Source organism: Tursiops truncatus, chromosome 5 (assembly GCF_011762595.2).
Source record: "Tursiops truncatus isolate mTurTru1 chromosome 5, mTurTru1.mat.Y, whole genome shotgun sequence".
Lineage (NCBI taxonomy): Eukaryota > Metazoa > Chordata > Mammalia > Artiodactyla > Delphinidae > Tursiops > Tursiops truncatus.
In genome coordinates, this window is record NC_047038.1 from 130,283,921 (window position 1) to 130,303,201 (window position 19,281).

The 19,281-nt window shown below is 42.0% G+C and overlaps 1 protein-coding gene across 4 annotated transcripts in view; it reads left to right on the top strand.

Annotated features, from left to right (window-relative positions):
* The window catches only part of ABCG2 (ATP binding cassette subfamily G member 2 (JR blood group)), a 132,724-nt gene that overhangs the window by 7,452 nt on the left and 105,991 nt on the right, over positions 1–19,281 (top strand). For 2 of the 4 annotated variants that reach the window (XM_033857396.2, XM_073805593.1), the window contains one exon: positions 2,111–2,507. The gene's annotated coding sequence lies outside the window, so the exon portion shown is untranslated. Of the gene's footprint in view, positions 1–1,926; positions 2,508–19,281 lie in introns of those variants that run through there. The other 2 variants (XM_073805594.1, XM_033857395.2) reach the window with 2 other exon arrangements.

Consider the following 19,281-nt stretch of genomic DNA (forward strand, 5'->3'; position numbering starts at 1 on the left):
GCTTTTAATCTAAGAAAAATAGGAAAACAGATGCATACGTGGTGGGAAGTCTTTAAACAACAGAGATGTATATGTTCAAAAAAGTATCCCCGCCTCCTAAGCCCATACTTTCCAGACATTGCTGCCATTTTGAGTCATATCTTTCCAAAGGTTTTTCTATGTGATTACATACATAGATGGGTACATACAGAAATACATAGTTTTGTTTTGTGAGGGCAAGTGTGTGTGTCTGTCTACATGGGTGCATTTTAACATAAGTGAACTTATATGCCCTGTGTTTATTAGCAACTTGCTTTTTATAATTAATATGTCTTGGAGATCTTTCTCTGTCAAAACAGTACATAAATTTCTATCTCATTCTTTTTTGTATACTATTCTGTTGTATGCATGCGCTCTGTTTTGTTTAACCATATACCTTTATAGGTAAATATTTAGGTTCAAATTTCTCCCCTTTCCTCCCTTCCTGCCTTCCTCCTTTCCTCCCCATATTGAATTACTATTGTCTTAATATTACATTTAATAACATAAAATTACATGTTACATGAAACATGGGAGGAATTTGAAAATTAAAGTTTGTGTTACCTTCTTTCAGAAAAGCAATATGTGTTTCCTAAATTGGGAGCACTTAGATTTACCTCAATGGAAAAAAGGCCTCAGTTACTTCTTAAGCAAGGACTTCTAATGTTTATTGTTTGGAATAAATGGGAATCATGAGAATTTGAGCCCAGGTACTCTGAGCTTTGCTAAGAGTTTACTCAGTCAGCTTACCTAAGTCGACCATGGGTCTATATCAGTTAGGAAGCAAGTGAGAGGCCCACGTACCGCAAAAAAATAATAATAATAATTAAAAAAAAAGAACCCTGGAGAGGTTATTTCTTCATGATCAGAGTTTCTATTTGGGGTGATGAAAAAGTTTTGGAAATGGGTAGGGTGATGGTTACATAACATTGTAAATGTAACTAATGCCACTGAATCAGACACTTAAAAATGGCTAAAATTTTATGTTATATGTATTTTACCACATTAAAAATGATAAAAAGAAATAGATGGGACTTCCCTGGTGGCACAGTGGTTAAGAATCCGCCTGCCAATGCAGGGGACACTGGTTCGAACCCTGGCCCGGGAAGATGCCAGGGAGCAACTAAGCCCGTGCATCACAGCTACAGAAGCCCACATGCCCTAGAGCCCGTTCTCCGCAACAAGAGAAGCCACCGCAATGAGAAGCCTGTGCACTGCGATGAAGAGTAGCCCCCGCTCGCCGCAACTAGAGAAAGCCTGCACGCAGCAACGATGACCCAATGCAGCCAAAAGAATTTTTAAATATAAATAAATAAATTTTAAAAAGAAAAGAAAAAAAGAAATAGATGGAATTTCTTAACAGCTTGCATTTCATTTCAATAAATATTTATTGACTGCCTGAGCTGTGCTTAGGTATGCACGGTAGAGAGGAAAATCAGGATAGTGACTTGACCATAAAGAGGACTTCCAGCAAGGCGAGTTCAGTAATCGGCGTTTCACGCATCTCATGATATTGTTATGCCGGCTCTCTAAGGAAAGCACGATTGTTACCACCATTTTATGTTGCGAAGCCTTGGATCAAAAAACTGGTCACGGGTGGTAAAGGGTGGAGCCAGAAGCTCTTAGTATGTGTCAGATTTTGTCACCTGACATCCTTCATGTTTTCGCTGAAATGCCTATTTAATACAACCTTAACTTCCTGTTATACTTCTGGTTTAGAAAAGAACATTAGAAGGATAGCGGGTTCCAAATATAGTTCTTCTCTTCAAATCTCTAGTGGGCCTTTGCACTGAAACCTAATGCCAGCTGTGCTTTGGTTTCTTTCACTTCCTTTCCAAATCTGTGTTATCTTCCTGCTTGTATTCTTTTGCTAGAAGACAGAGCTTGTGAAAGGAGGCCCCTGTTACGTCACATCTAGCAAAAGACAGGAAGTTTACACAGAGCAAAACTATTTGCTAGAATCGGTTTTTATCCTTGCTAAAGTTGCCATGAGTGTCGGAGATACTGTCGTCAGGATTCTCTTGCACAAAGGAAAAGATATAAAAATATCTCTCTGACACGTGAATTTCTTCCTTTTTTATCCCCTTGCCAGGAATGTCGGAAAAGGATCCCAGGCTGGTTAGAGGCATTAGGTTGTCTGCTTGAATCCCAGTGATCGAGAAGGAAATGTGGTTAATAACCAGCTAACAGTGGAGAAAAAAGGAACTCAAGGAGATAGGAGAACTGGACATTATCCCACGGCTAGCTTATTTGGAAAGCCTCAGTCTTTCTGGTAGTCGGAAGACCTAGCCGGGGGCTGGTAAGTTTCCTCTCTGGTGCTTCCTCTTGCACCTTGAGAGCTGGAAGGAAGGGAAGCTCCTGGACTTTAATAGACGCGGACCTTGGTCGAAGTCTCTGTGGGAAAGCCAACAAGAGTCCAAATCTTCTCAGTATCACCACTGCCTCTCTACCAAGGTGCTTTCCTTCCAGCATCACAGATCGTAACGGAGGTGAGTTGTTTGTTTTTGTTTTTTTCACATGTTCACACTGAGTGGAGAATCTTGATTCTTTTTTGGTATGTGCTTTTAACAAGTGTGTCGATTAAACCAGTACTTCTCATACTTGAATGTGAATGTGTGTATGAATCACCTGGAGATGTTGTTAAAAAGCAGCAGAATTCAGTGGGCCTGAGACTCTGCATATCTGACACGTTCCCAGGTGACCTCGGTGCTGCGGGCCCATGAACCACGGGTAACAACGGCTAACACCCTCTCGGTCTGTTGCTTTTGGGGGAAAGGGGTTGGGAGATGCTGGCAGAGTGAAGGCATTCGGCTGAGCACATGATTTATGCAGAGCGCCTGGGAGGAAAATCAGACACCATTGTGCCCAGGTCGTACCTGCTTTGATGGACAGTCTCAGAGTTTGGGCGGTTGTGTTAAATAGTTCCTAGATGTGGTAAGCCACGTCCCCCCAAGTGAGAGAGGATGTTGGTCTGCTCCGTAGACCGCATGGGCCACTTTGAGCAGAGCCAGAAACATTGTTGCAATTTTGGGGAATAAGTATCCACATCGTGCCTTAACTGGGGTAGCGAGTGGTCGTTTGAACGTTTCAGCTTCAGTTGAAAATTACACATCTAGAAAAATAACTGGTGTTTTCCTCCTACCATTTGGAGGTGAAGATCGTACAGCGTGCGAATCTGTGATGCAGTTTAAAGTCAGTTGGAGTATGGAATGTGATTGATGTGTTTTCTCTTCTTGTGAGAGTGTTCCTCTTTAAATCGAGCAGCCCTCTGTCCTAAATGATACATATTTATCAGAAAGTTGCTTTTAATCCGAAAGCCACAAGCCAAGAGGGCAAAAAACAAATAACAGGGAGGGTACCTATTATGTGCCTCTTGAGGGGAGAAGCAAACAATGGGAGAAGAAAAGGGAAAGAAAGGCAAGTTGTGGCCCGGGAAGTCAGATGTGCAAAGTGAACACAAGAAACCCCAGCGTGATAATAGAATTCTTTCCCTCACATGCATGGGAGTTTTTCTAGAGCAGTAGCTCGCGTCTTCCTCAGCTAGAAAAATGTGCTTGAGACAGAACAGGTAAATTTAAAATTGCATTTTGTTTTGTTTCGGGTTTTTTTTGCGGTACGCGGGCCTCTCACTGTTGTGGCCTCTCCCGTTGCGGAGCACAGGCTCCGGACGCGCAGGCTCAGCGGCCATGGCTCACGGGCCCAGCCGCTCCGCGGCATGTGGGATCTTCCCGGGCCGGGGCACGAACCTGTGTCCCCTGCATCAGCAGGTGGACTCTCAACCACTGCGCCACCAGGGAAGCCCTAAAATTGCATTGTTTTAATGAACATGCTGGAACTATTTGTCATTGAGTCAAGGACAGTCAATGGAATCAAAGGTCAGTGGCGTGAACAGGCCTGGTGAGGTTCAGTATGAATCCATTAAACCATCCCAGACGGAGGGAGTTGCTTCTGTTTGAAATAAACGTCAAGTAACATTCCTTTCCATTATGGAGCATAACGGGGGTGTTACTTAAAAATTTAATAACTTACTTGGCACAAACGCTGCCTAATCAAAACAGAAGCTGCTGTAAAGAGCCCACACCAAAGTGGGCCACACTGACAGGCAGTAAGAAGCGCAGCAGGGCTGTGTATCAGCCTCAGCTAAGCCTGCATGAACTTCTACGGGGGGAGAAATTGTAAAGCTGCAGATGAGTTTAGAGACATATGATCACAGTCCTACCACCACCTGTCAGCGCTTTGGCCCCATTCTCTCAGGTGAGGCCACTTCCCTGACTTTCCGAGCCTGGAGCAGCCCCTCATTCCGGCTGTGTTATCTCCTGCAACCTTCACTAAAGAAAGGAGGGATCTCTTCAGTCACTGCAAGTGACCCAAAATCCTATCCATTTCCTGAGTACAAGGGAAAATGCGTGTATTCTTTTGTAAACAGATACGGCAGAAAAGGAAACTTGATCAGCACGCTATCCTTCCATACAAAGCATTGTCACGTATCTCACCCTGCTTGATTTTTCACAGCCATCATGGGGTACACGTCAAGGGGATTATTATTTTTACCTGTCAGTGAAGAAACTGAGGCTCCAGTTAAGCAATTTCTGAAAAGTCACACAGCTGGTTAGTAGGTGTGTTGGATTGAAACTTGGCCGTTTGCTGTTAAGTTCAGGTTTATCCTGTACTTTTCTTCATCCCGTCAAGCATCCTCTCAAAACCTATGACAACCATTATTGTTCTCTGCTAGAATTTGTTGACTTTTAATGTCAAAATTTGAAACGTTTGTGCATTAAAAAGAGTCCTGTTTCTAGGATTGTCAGAATTATCCACGTTTGTCATAACCTTTGCATCCATTAGTGCCTCTACTCCCTAGGAATAAGCATTTTAGAGCAGGGCTTCGCAGACTTTACTGTGATTGAAAATCACCTGGGGAGCTTGCTAAAACTCAGATTCCTGGGCCCTAACTTCAGAGATCTGATTCAGTAGGTCAGGGCCCAGGCCTGAGAGTTCGCATGTCTAATAGCTCCCAGGTGATTTGAATGCTACCATCCAGAGACCATGCTTTTAGACTACAGGCATAGCTTCGGTCAGTATTTTTAAAGAACATATTTATGGTTTAATGAGGAGGTTTTGTGTGCTTAACAACAGAGATGATAGAGTCAGAATTCCCGGGTTTGAATATTGATGCCGTCACACTTATAAGCTGTGCGATCCTGGGGGACTTAACCATTCTGTGCCTCAGTTTCCTAATCTGTAAAATGGAGACAATGATATCACCTACCTCATATGGTGGTTGTGAGGATTAAATGACTTAACAGTTCCAGGCACAGACTATCTCTATGTGTGTTTGCTCTTATTATTTCTAAGTCTTGCTCAATTCATAATTATACTTTATAGTAGAAACACCAACAGCAAGAAGATATTGCGTGAGCAGGTATCAAATGCTGTTCTTTGATGTAGATGTTACCCCAGGACTTAATCATGAGTTACACATGTTCTTACGCGTGTATAAGTAGATGTCCTGAGCTGTCAGCTAGCGCTTCCCACTGAGGGGATAGAGAGCAGATGATGATGAGAAGTTGGCAAGGGCCCGATCACGCAAGGCTTTACATGTCATCTTAAAAGCTTGAACTTAACTGACAGCAATGGAAGACATCAATGTAGTTTGAAGCTGGGGAGTGCAATCAGAATTGCATTTTAGAAGTGTCTCCTGCTGCAGCATGGAGGCCAGTTTGGGAAAAGGTTAGACTACAGGCAGAGAGCTGTTTAAATAGACTGTTGCAACCATCATGGAGAGAATTAATAAAGGCTCAGACGAAGGCAGTAGAGTAAAGCTCAGAGCAGGAATCCCATGGTTCAGGTGATGGAATGGAGCGTACGCCATGACTCAGAAAGGAAATGTGATACTGTGTTAAAACTCCTTCGCTTATGCCTCTTCTCTCCATCGAGGCTCCAGGAGGCTGAGGACTGAGCCTAACTTCTGTGTAGTCCCAGCTCCTAACTCCTAGTAGGTCTTTGATGGATGTTCGGTAGGTGAATGGATGAGGGGGAATAAATCAAATCCTCCTTGTGGTCAACAAGCGTCTATGTGATCTGGCCCCTGTATATCTCTCCAACCTCATCTCCCTTCTCTCTCATCTTTGTTCTTATCACGCTGGCCTTCCTTAAGGCCTTTGAAAATGCCCAACTGTGACCACCAGTCCAGAGGGTATCAGACTACTGCCCTTGGGGAAAATTTGTCTTGCCACCTATTTTTTTTATTGAATGAAGTATTCTTTAAATTCTATAGTGCTTCACAGTTTTCGAAAGTTTCACACAGATGATTTCATATATCCCATAATAACCCCCCTTTCTGTAATCTCCTCCTCCTATATTGCCCCCCCTTCCCTCTCCCCACTGGTAACCACTAATTTGTTCTCTATACCTGTTAGTCTACTTCTTTTTTGTTATATTCACTAGTTTGTTGTATTGTTTAGATTCCACATATAAATGATATAATACAGTATTTGTCTTTCTCTGTCTGACTTATTTCACTTAGCAAAATGCCCTCCAAGTCCATCCATGTTGATGCAAATGGCAAAATTTTATTCTTTTTAATGACTGAATAGTATTCCATTGTACATATATACACTACATCTTCTTTTTCCATCCATCTGTTGAGGAACACTTAGGTTGCTTCTATACGTTGGCAATTGTACATAATACTGCTGTGAACCCTGGGGTGCATGTATCGTTTTGAATTAGGGTTTTGGGGTTTTTTTGCATATATACCCATCAGTGGAATTGCTGGGTCATATGATAGTTCTATTTTTAGTTTTTTGAGAACTCTCCGTACTGTTCTGCACAGTGACTGCACCAATTTACATTCCCACCAACAGTGAAGGAGGGTTCCCTTTTCTCTTAGAACTGCCATTTAATCTTCTATTTTCTGTTTGCTCTATATCTCCATTGTTTCTTTTTTCTTGTGTTTCTGTCTGCCATTTTAGTTGGGTGGTTTTCTATGATATTCTTCTGAGTTTTCTCTTTTTCTATGTTTCGTGTCTCTGCTCTGTGTTTATGTTTTGTGGTTACCCTGAGGTTTGTATAAAAAGTCTCATAGATAAAGTAGTGCTTTTTCTGCTGCAAGCATTTTGTTTTTATTTACCTTTATGTTTTTGTTATTTCAAATTATAGCTTTTTATGTTGTGTTTGTCACCATACTGAGATAGCTAGTTATTTTTCTGCTTTCTTTTATTCTCCCTTTAACCCTTTTACCATAATTAAGTGCTTAAAAACCTTTTCTGATAAAGAGTTACAATCTTCTAGTTCTGTTTATCACCTTGCTTAAAATTTTGTGTATTTCTGCCATATTGTTTCTGGTAGAAAAGCTCCTTTCAACATTTCTTGTAAGGCAGTCTACTGATGATGAACTCCATCAAATTTGTCTGGGAAATTATTTCTTCTTCATATATGAAAGGTAAGTGCTGGGTGGAGCGTTCTTGACTGACAGCTTTTATCTTTCAGTATCTGAGAATGTTGCACTCCTTCCTGGCCTGTAGGTTTTCTGCTGAGAGATCTGCTGATAGCATAATAGGGGTTCCTTTGTAGGTTACCATCCTTTTTCCTCTGGTTGTCCTCAAAATTCCTTTTTTTTTTAATCATTGACTTTTGACAGTTTTAATATAATGTGTCTTGAAGAAGGTCTTTTGCATTGAGGTACTCAGGTATTTTCTTAGCTTCATAGATTTGTATGTCCAGTTCCTTTACCATGTTTGGGAAGTCCTCACCTATTATGTCTTTAAATAATTTCTCTGCTCCCTTCTCTCTCTTTTCTCCTTCTGGGGTGCCCATTATCCTAATGTTGCCTTTCCCAAAAGAGTTGGATATCTCTCAAAGAATTTCCTAATATTTTTATCTTGTTTCTCTCTCTTCTTCTGCTTGTATGATTTCCAGATTTCTGTCTTTAAGCTCACTAATTCCCTCTTCCATATGACCTGCTTAATTTCCAGTACTTTCTAATACGTTCTTCATCTCGTTTATTGTGTTCTTCAGCCCCAGAATTTTTTGGTTCTCTTTTAGAGGTTCAGTTTCTTTGGTAAAGTATTCGTTCTGTTCATTAATTTTATTCCTGAGCTCATTAAACTGCCTTTCTGAGTTTTCTTGTACCTTGTTGAGTCTCTTCAAGACAGTTAGTTCAAATTCTCTATCAGTTAGATCACAATATTCATGACTCTAAGTTTGGTTTCTGGAAAATTGTCATTTTCTTTTCATGGTACAGTGTTACTGTGGTTCTTCATGTTGCTTGGTGAAGTATTCCTCTTCTGGTGCATTTGAAGTTAAATGACAGGTTAGCTGTTAGAGTCCTTTCTTTTGTTTTCCAGTAGATGGTGGTATCATACAAGTTTATGGTTTCTTTCACCTGAGCTGCCTCTGGTCATATTTGAGATTCAGCACTTGCCATTCTCAGCTGTCTCTGTAAGAGGTGTGGCTCCATGCCTTTGTTGTCACTTCTTGTTCCTCTGGGGTGGTTATTGCCTTGTTTCTGCCAGAACTGCTCTTGTCACTGGGATGGTGGGCTCTTTCCTTGCATCCAGGATCCCTTGAGACACAGGCTGCCCAGTGGGGGGAGGGAGACATTGGGAGGGGAGCTGGGGTCAAACAGGTATCCCTACCATGTCTGGTGTTGTAAGGTTTGCAGGCTCTACCACTGCTGATGATGGGTGCAAGGGCTGGGGTCATGAGTACCTCAACCAGTGGAGGAACGGTGTCCCAGGCCCCATTGCCGCTGCTGCCCAGTTACCTGTGGCCATGGGCGCTCGTGCAGTTGGGAGGCCAGAGTCATGTGTGCCACTTCCCCTTCTGCTACTAGGTTCTCTGAAGCTATGGGCTCTGAGTGTGAGTTGCTAGAGTCCATTCAGAGTCCCAGCATTAAGATTCATTATCATGAATTTAAAATCAGACAATCATAATTTTTATGTGTTTTTCTCCATCCATATTCAGGGGCAGGGGTGCAGGCACAGAGTGGGGGAGGTTTGAATTTAACTAGAGATTCTGGTTTTGCCAAGCAAGTGGCAACACAAAAGAGGAACAAGGGAGTTGAGGGTGTTTGCAAGGGTATTATCATAATGAATGATCATGGAATTTCAGCTGGTATGGAGATTAAAGATACCAGTAGGGATGAGGCAGAGTGAAATATTTGTGAAGTTAATGATTATAGGTCCTTGTGGGGGGTGTGTTAGAGTTGGGTTACTAGAAGGAGCTAGGTGGAGAGGTGCAGAGAGCACGACGCATAAAATGAGGTTGCGAATGACTGTGTCCACGGCACGCCCTGGAGGTGTATAGCTGAAGCAGGGTGGAGAACAAGAACACTGGAGGAGAGAAGTTCAAGGTAGGCAGAGGCCAGCATGCTAGAAAAATCACTTATGAGTATGTTGCATTCACCAAGAGGTACGACAGAAAGTGTTAGAGAGACTGACAGGGCGCCAGTTACTGATTAATGGGGGAAGAGGTCCTGGAGTCCAGAGAAAGCAGCAGCCGTGGAGAGCAGTCAGTGATGAAGTCTGGTGACATGAAATTCAAAGCTGAGATGTGGAGGGAAGTTAGTAGATGACCCACTTTGGGATGTCCGCATTTTGCAGTGGTTTCTTCTTTCAGAAGAAAGCTTTTTGGTTTCTGTAATGACTTTTTAAAAATAATTAATTAATTAATCAATGAATTAATTTCCGGCTCTGTTGGGTCTTCGTTGCTGCGCATGGGCTTTCTCTAGCTGCGGTGAGAGGGGGCTACTCTTCATTGCAGTGCACGGGCTTCCCACTGCGGTGGCTTCTCTTGTTGCGGAGCACGGGCTCTAGGCACACAGGCTCAGTAGTTGTGGCGCACGGGCTTAGTTGCTCCGCAGCATGTGGGATCTTCCAGGGCCAGGGGTTGAACCTGGGTCCCGTGCATTGGCAGGCAGATTCTCAATGACTGCGCCACCAGGGGAGCCCCTGTAATGACTTTTTATGCTTTAATCACAAGAGGGCACCAGAGTCCAGTGAAGGATTATTTTTGTTCTTATCTAAAGCTAGGGCAACCGCATTTACTTTGAGTGAGGGGGGCACGATTAATAATCACTTGGGGCTACATGTGTAAACTGGGACTTTCCTGTGCAAACTGGGACATAAGCCCTGCACAGTATGAACATGGCCAATTTAATTATGAACTAGCTCTACACTAAAGGTTCTCATTCCCAAAGATCACTACAATACTTATGACACACAGGCAGATTAGAAAAAGTGACCAAACTTGCTCTTACCTTGAAGAGAAGATCAAGAAAGACTTTCCTCTGCATCCCACCTCCCTAATTATATTTATTTCCTATCCCATTTTTCCCCTCAGTGCGATCTTAGTTTGACTGTATCTTCAAGTAAGAGAATTGCTCTATCCCAAATTATCTTGGTCATTTGAAAGTAGTCTAAAGTGTTCTCTAACTTCCCATACTTCTTGAGACTTCCCTGGTGGCACAGTGGTTAAGAATCCACCTGCCAATGCAGGGGACACAGGTTTGATCCCTGGTTTAGGAAGATCCCATATGCTGCGGAGCAGCTAAGCCCGTGTGCCACAACTACTGAGCCTGCACTCTAGAGCCTGCATGCCACAACTACTGAAGCCCGCGCACCTAGAGCCTGTGCTCCGCAACAAGAGAAGCCACCGCAATGAGAAGCCCATGCACCACAACAAAGAGTAGCCCCCAGCTTGATGCAACTAGAGAAAGCCCACATACAGCAACGAAGACCCAGCACAACCAAAAATAAATTAAAAACAAATAAAAAGAAAACCAAAAGGAGAGCAGCTGTTAAAAACAAAAAACAAACAAAAATTCTCATGGTTCTTTTCTGAATATCTTTTATCTTCTATATTACATGGTAATTATTTCTATACTTGTTTTATTTCTTCTTTTAAACATGACTTACATGCTGAGGACAGTAAAGAACAGATGTTGAAAATGGCTCTTTTTTTTTCCTTCCAGTTTTATTGAGATATAATTGACATCCAGCACTGTATAAGTTTGAGGTTTACAGCATTTGATTTACATGTATTATGAAGTGATTATCACAGTAAGTTTAGTCAACATTCCATCATCTCATATAGATACAAAATTAAAAGTCATCTTATTAACATAAATTCAAGTATGGTTGAAAGGGGATTGTTGTGAATAACAAAAGATGCTCCCATGACTCCTATCACTCAGTAAATTACAAGAGTTTTAGAAGCTGTGTCAGGAACCGAGGACAAAGACCAAATATATATTTCTTACTGGATGTCACACGTCCCTCTTGAAAACGTACCATCAGCTTCCCCTGGTGGGCACCTAGAGAATTTGAGGATGGGGGCTGGTTGCCTGAGAAACCAACTATGTGATTAAAGAATTTCAACCTCATCCCCCAACCTCCAGGGAGGAGAGGAGGCTGAAAGTTGGGTTCATCAGTCACCACTGACCAGTGATTTAATCAATCATGACTACATCATGGAACCTCCATAAAAACCCCTAACTGAAGGGGTTCAGAGAGTTTTAGAGCTGGTGAACACATCAAGGTGCTGAGAAGGGGGTGTATCCAGAGAGGGCATGGAACTGCGCGCTGCCTCTCCCATCCTGGCCCTAGGCATCTCTTTTGGCTGTTACCAAGTTGTATCTTTCATACTAAACCAGTACCAATAAGTAAACTGTTTTCCCAAGTTCTGTGTGCTGTTCTAGCAAATTATCGAACTTGAGGAGGGGCCTGTGGGAACACCTGATGTCTTTTCACTTCACACTGGCAAACGCCTTGGGGAATTACACCTGGGTCTTTGGGTCTAGCCAAAGGGCACACTAACGAGGCTTAAATACATATGACTCTTACAGCAACATAATAGTTGGCCTTCCTCTACAGATTTTTTTTTAAGTGTTTCATTTCTCTTTTTTTAAAATATGTATTTATTTTGTTTATTTATTTTCTTTATTGTTTTTGGCTGCGTTGGGTCTTAGTTGCGGCCTGTGGGATCTTTTGTTGCAGCACATGGGCTCTTCTTTGTAGCGCACAGGTTTCTGTCTAGTTGTGGCGCACGGGCTTCTCTCCAGTTGTGATGTGCGGGTTTTTCTCTCTCTAGTTGAGGCGCGTGAGCTCAGTAGTTGCGTGGGCTTAGTTGCCCCACGGCATGTGGGATCTTAGTTCCCCGACCAGGGATCGAACCTGCGTCCCCTGCATTGGAAGGTAGATTCTTTATCACCGGACCACCAGGGAAGTCCCTCAGCTACAGATTAAAGCATGACCTACTGCATTATTTCTGCTTCCTATCTCTACCTTTTCTTGACCAGTACAGAGATTTCTTTCTCTTCATTCATTCCAGTGAAGAGGAAATGTAAGTTCTCCTATGTAGGCCACAAATAGTCACCATTTAGTGTTGAAGTCCTTTTATGGATGTTAAGATGAGCAGCCCTTACAAGGCAAAGCCAGGTATTTTCTTAGGAATAAATTTTGGTCCATTTTAGCACATTAAAAGTGGGGGGGAAAACAAATTGATCAAATCTAATCTTGTCTAATCTCAAACATTGTTTCTCAGAGTGTGGTCCACAGTCTACCTGCGTCAGAGTCAGAATCACCTGGTAATGTTCTTTTAAAGTCTAGATTCCTGGCTTCTTATCTACTGAATCAAAATCTTGTTTGTGTGTGTATGTATTTTGTAAGAGTCTTTATTTATGAAAAGCACCAAAGTGATTCTGATGTATTCTAAGCCAGCTGTCATGGTTTTATAACTAGTTGAATCAGCTTAACTTTCGTTAGTGTGCCTATAGCTATATTCAAGACCTGCTAGGGACTTCCCTGGTGGCACAGTGGTTAAGAATCCACCTGCCAATACAGGGGACACGGGCTTGAGCCCTGGTCTGTGAAGATCCCACATGCTGTGGAGTAACTAAGCCTATGTGCCACAACTACTGAGCCTGCGCTCTAGAGCCTGTGAGCCACAACTACTGAGCCCGTGTGCCACAACTACTGAAACCCACGTGCCTAGAGCCTGTGCTCCGCAACAAGAGAAGCCACCACAATGAGAAGCCCGCGCACCGCAATGAAGAGTAGCCCCCTCTCACCGCAACTAGAGAAAGCCGCGCGCAGCAACGAAGACCCAACGCAGCCATAAATAAATAAATAAATTTATTAAAAAAATAAAATGAATTCCTCCTGATAACCAGTAGATAGCAAGACTATCTATTGATGCCACTCAAAGCAATAAAATTATCTTTTTTTTTTAAAAAAAAGACCTAATAGACAACTTGAATAGACCTATATCTTAAAGTAATTGAATCAATAATTAATAACCTTCCAAAACAGAAAGCACCAGATCGAGATGGGTTCACTGGGAAATTCCACCAAACATTTAAGGGAAAATTCTACCAATACTCTACCATCTCTTTCAGAAGATAGAAGCCAAGGGGATACTTCCTAACTCACTCTATGAGCATTATCCTTACAGCAAAACCAGATAATGACATTACAAGAAAAGAAAACAAAGGACAGACCAATATCTCTTGTGACATAGATGCAAAAATCCTCCATAAAATATTAGCAGATTGAATCCAATAGTGTATGAAAAGAATTATATACTATGTGGGATTACACACCCCAAATTTTTCACAGCATGGCATATATTTCAGGTAGGCAAGGCTGGCTGAATATTTGAACTAAATTATTGTAATCAGTCACATCAACAGGCTAAACAAGAAAAATCACATGATCATATCAAAAGATGATAAAAAGCATTTGATAAAATGGAATACTCATTCATGGTAAAAACTCTCATCAATCCAGGAAGAGAGGAGAACTCCCTCAGCTTGATAAAGAACATCTACAAAAAGCCTACAGTCAACATCACACTTAATGGTGAGAAGCTAGACGCTTCTCAGGAACAAGGAACAAGGCAGGAACAAGGCAATGATGCTATCTCTCAACGCTCTTTTTCAGTTATCGCACTGGGAGTCCTAGCAATGCAATAAGACAAGACGTTATGGCAATTGGGAAGGAAGAAATAAAACTGTTTTGGGCTGCAGATGACATGCTTGTCTATGTAAAAAATCCAAACAAATCATGAACAACAAAAACAGTAACAGCAACAAAATGGGAAAAGAATTTGAAAATGAATAGATACATGTGTATGTATAACTGAATCACTTTGCTGTACACCTGACGCTAACACAACATTGTTAATCAACTATACTCCAATATAAAATAAAAATTAAAAAAAAGCAATAACAACAACAAAAACTCCTGGAACTAATAAATGATATAGCAAGGTTGCAGGATGCAAGGTTAATAAGCAAAAAGTCAACCACTTTTCTATATACTAGCAATGAACAAGTGTAATTTGAAATTAAAAATACAATACCGTTTACATTAGATCCTCAAAAGTGAAATACTTAGGTATAAATCTAACAAAATATGAACAAGATCTGTGTGATGAAAGCTACAAAACTCTGATGAAAGAAATCTACGAATAACTAAATACAGAGATATTCCATATTCATGGGTAGGAAGATTCAATATTGTCAAGATGTCAGTTCTTCCCAACTTGATCTATAGATTAATGCAATCCCAATAAAAAAGTCAGCAAGTTATTTTATAGATATTGACAAACTGATCCTAAAATTTATATGGAGAGGCAGAAAAACCTGGTATAGCCATAGCCAACGTAATACTGAAGGAGAAGAACAAAGTTGGAGGGCTGAGACTACCTGACTTCAAGACTTACTATAAAGCTACAGTAAGTAAGACAGTCTGATATTGGTGCAAGAATAGGCAAATAGATGATGGAGCAGAATAAAGCCCAGAAAAAGACACACGTGAATATAGTCCACTGATTTTTGACAAAGGAGCAAAGGCAATGCAAATGGCATAAAAATAGTCTTCAACAAATGGTGCTAGAACAAATGGACAGCCACAGGGAGGACAAAAAAAAGAATCGAAGCACAAACCTTACCCCCTTCACAAAAATTAAAGTGCATCATAGACCTAAATGGAAAATGCAAAGCTATAAAACTCCAAGAAAATAACATAGCAGAAAATCTAGGTGATCTTGGACACGATGATGACTTTTTAGACACAACACCAAAGACAGGACCCATGAAAGAAATTATCGATAGGCTAGGCTTCGTTAAAATTAAAAGCTTCTGGGGCTTCCCTGGTGGCGCAGTGGTTGGGAGTCCGCCTGCCGATGCAGGGGACACGGGTTCGTGCCCCGGTCCGGGAAGATCCCACGTGCCGCGGAGCGGCTGGGCCCATGAACCATGGCCGCTGAGCCTGCGTGTCCAGAGCCTGTGCTCCGCAACGGGAGAGGCCACAACAGTGAGAGGCCTGCGTAACGCCAAAAAAAAAAAAAAAAAAAAAAAAAAAAATTAAAAGCTTCTGGTCTGTGAAAGACAATGTCAAGGGAATAAGGAGACAAGCCACAGACTGGGAGAAAATATCTACCAAACACATATCTGATAAAGGACTGTTTTCCAAAACATACAAAGAACTCTCAAAACTCAACACTAAGAAAACAAACAACCCCATTAGAAAATGCCAAACACTTGAACACAGTGTTCACACGGTGTTCAACACAGTGTTCAAGTACCTCACCAAAGAAGATATATAGATGGCAAATAAGCATATGAAAAGATGCTCCACAACATGTCATTATGGAATTGCAAATTAAAACAGGAATAAGATACCACTACACACCTATCAAAAAGGCAAAACTCTAAAACACTGACAGGGATTTCCCTGGTGGTGCAGTGGTTAGGAATCTGCCTGCCAATGCAGGGGACACGGGTTCGAGCCCTAGTCTGCGAAGATCCCACATGCCGTGGAGCAACTAAGCCCGTGCGCCACAACTACTGAGCCTGCGCTATAGAGTCCGTGAGCCATAACTACTGAAGCCTGCGCGCCTAGAGCCCGTGCTCCGCAACACGAGAAGCCACTGCAGTGAGAAGCCCGCACACCGCAACGAAGAGTAGACCCCACTCGCCGCGACTAGAGAAAGCCCGCGTGCAGCAGTGAAGACCCAACGCAGCCAAAAAATTTTCATATAAATAAATACATTTATTTTAAAAAATTCTTTAAAAAAAACAAACACTGACAACATCAAATGCTGTCCAAGAACTTTCATTCATTGCTGGTGGGAATTCAAATTGGTACAGCTACTTTGGAAGACAGTTTCCCAGTTTCTTACAAAACTAAACATACACTTACCACGGGATCTAGCAATCACATTCCTCAGGATTTACCCAAATGAGTCGAAAACATAGGTCCTCACCAAAACCTGAACACAGATGTTCACAGCAGCTCTAGTCATAACTGCCAGAACTTGGAAGCAACCAAGATGTCCTTCAGTAGGTGGATGGATAAATAAACTGTGGTACATCCAGACAATGGAATATTATTCAGTGTCAAAAAGAAATGAGCTATCAAGCCGTGAAGAGACATGGAGGAAACAAATGCACGTTACTAAGTGAAAGAAGCCACTCTGGGAAGGCCACATGCTGTGTGCTTCCAACTACGCGACCTTCAGGGAAAGGCAGAAGTATGCAGACAGTAAAAAGTCAGTGGTTGCCGGGGGCAGCAGGACAGCACGGAATGTGGAGCACAGAGGATTTTTAGGGCAGTGCAACTCTTCTGTGTGACAACACAGTGGTGGATATCTTTGTCGAAGTCCATGTGCACCACCAAGAGTAAACCCTGATGTAAACTATGGACTTGGGGTGATAATGAGACGTCCGTGTCTGTTCATCACTTGTAAGAAATGTTCCACTCTGGAGTATTATGTTGATTTGGGAGAGGCTGTGCTTATAGAGGGCAAGGGGTATATGGGAGCTCTGTACTCTCTTCTGTCTTGCTGTGAACCTAAAACTGCTCCAAAAATTAAAGTCTATTTAAAAGGAAAAAGAAAACATATAAGTATTTAATGAAGAGGCATGTATGTGTAAACAACACCACCGAAACCAGCGTGACACGGAAATTATTCACTTAATGCCGGGCTTTTTGGATCCCAGTTCTACTGCATCCTAATCTGTCACCTTGGCCACCTTCCTGCTTCCTCATCTGTCACAAAGGAGACCCCTATCTCCTAGGTTGCTGAGAGGACAAAACCAATTAAACCATGTTAAGTGTTTAGAAAAGTGTCTGGTAGTTAGTAAGTATACAATAAATGTTAGCTATTATTATTAATATTAAGCAACACAACATTTTATAAATGTATCATGCCAGGAGATGTCATGTCTGTCGGGAAAAAAAAGGTACACATTTTCTTAATATAAGTATATGCCCTAAAATATGGTAGAAAATAGCATAATATGACAACATATGATCCATAGACCAGATAGTCTCTTTTGATACTCCTAATTAAAAGCAGCTATTTGGTGACCCTGTTATAATGTGAAGCAGAGCGATCATTAAAATATGCAAAAACATCGTACGTAAGTATGAGATTCAGGTTGAGGAGGTGCACAATTATGAAAATTGAGGGAGATAAAGATTATTGGATGACATGAGTCAAAGTGAGATTTTGCAAATAAAATGTCCAATATCATGTTAGTCCAGAGATTCTTGAAGTGGGTTGTTAGGCAGGACGTATCTGCCCCAGGAACTGTTCTTTTTTTTTTTTTTAATTGAGTAATGTATTTCATACAACCAATGTTAAACTACATTAAGACTCTATTCTTTTGATTTTTTAGTTTCTTCTGATATGTATAGTCTAGGAATTCAGAAGATACAGAAAAGGAAAGGAGAGGCAGCAAGAAAGCTACAATGGACAGGGCAGAGTGATTAGAGGGTCTAGTCCCGTGGTTCTTGTGTCTTGATGTGTAAGAGTCACCTGGAAGCTACTAAGGAACACAAGGGCCCAGGTTCACTGAAACAGGAATGGGCCTGGGTCTTTGTATTTTTACCAGATTTCCCAGGCGATGGTGGTAGGGACCAAGGTTTGATCTAGACTGTCTATCTAACTAATCTCTTCCTTACTGCTCAAGGCCCAGGAAGGCGCAGCATGGACATCAGCTGAGCGCCAGCTAGAAATGCAGACTCTTGCGCCCCATCTCAGATCTACAGAGTCAGAATCTGCCTTTTCAGCCAGATCCTCGGGTGGTTCCAAATGCACATTAGGGGTGGAGCAGCCTTGGATTTCAACCTGTCTGCAGGTTAGAATCCTCTGGGAGAGATTCTGATTTAATTGTGTGGGGTTGGCCTGGACTCTGGAGTTTTTAAAAGCTCCCCAGGCTATTTAAATTTCAGCCATGTTTGAAAAGAGAGCATAGTAGCCAAAATCACAGCATGAATATAGGTGCAGTACTATCATGTTTAGCTCAAAGGGTCTTTTTTTTTTTTAATAAATTTATTTATTTATGCCTTCATTGGATCTTTGCTGCTGTGCGCAGGCTTCCTCTAGTTGCGGCAAGCAGGGGCTACTCTTCGTTGCGGTGCGCGGGCTTCTCATCGCGGTGGCTTCTCGTTGCGGAGCACGGGCTCTAGGCGCACAGGCTTCAGTAGTTGTGGCTTGAGGGCTCAGTAGTTGTGACTCCCGGGCTCTAGAGCACAGGCTCAGTAGTTGTGGTGCACGGGCTTAGTTGCTCTGCAGCATGTGGGATCTTCCCGGACCAGGGCTCGAACCCGTGTCCCATGCGTTGGCAGGTAGATTCTCAACCACTGCACCACCAGGGAAGTCCCGCTCAAAGGGTCTTTAACAACTGCAGTATTCTGTGGGCTGCCCCCAGCATGGTACTCATGGGACAATATCCATTAATGCCCCTCAACAATTTAGAGAGATTATATTTGTAGAATTATTTGTTTGAATAGTTTAGTAACATAAAACTCTCCTTAGTTTCTCTTTTCTCTTTCACTCCCACCCAGATTCCTTACCCTAGCAGAGTAGGTTTCCATTCAAATATATCTTTTTTTCTTTAAGATTTTTTTTTGGATACGGACCATTTTTTAAAAGTCTTTGTTGAATTCGTTACAATATTGTTTCTGTTTTATCTTTTTGGGGGTTTTTTGGCCGTGAGTCATGTGGGATTTTAGCTCCCCGACCAGGGGACGGACCCACACCCCCTGCATTGGAAGGTGAAGTCTTAACCACTGGACAGCCAGGGAAGTCCCCTGTTCAACTATATATTTAATAAAACTGTTTGGCGTTCAGCAAAGTATCAGTAAAATTAGACTCCGTTCATAACCATTGAAAACACTGAGGATGATACAGAAGACTGTACTGCAGCTTATTCAGGGACTGCAGAGGTGAGGACAGAAAGGCGGATGGATC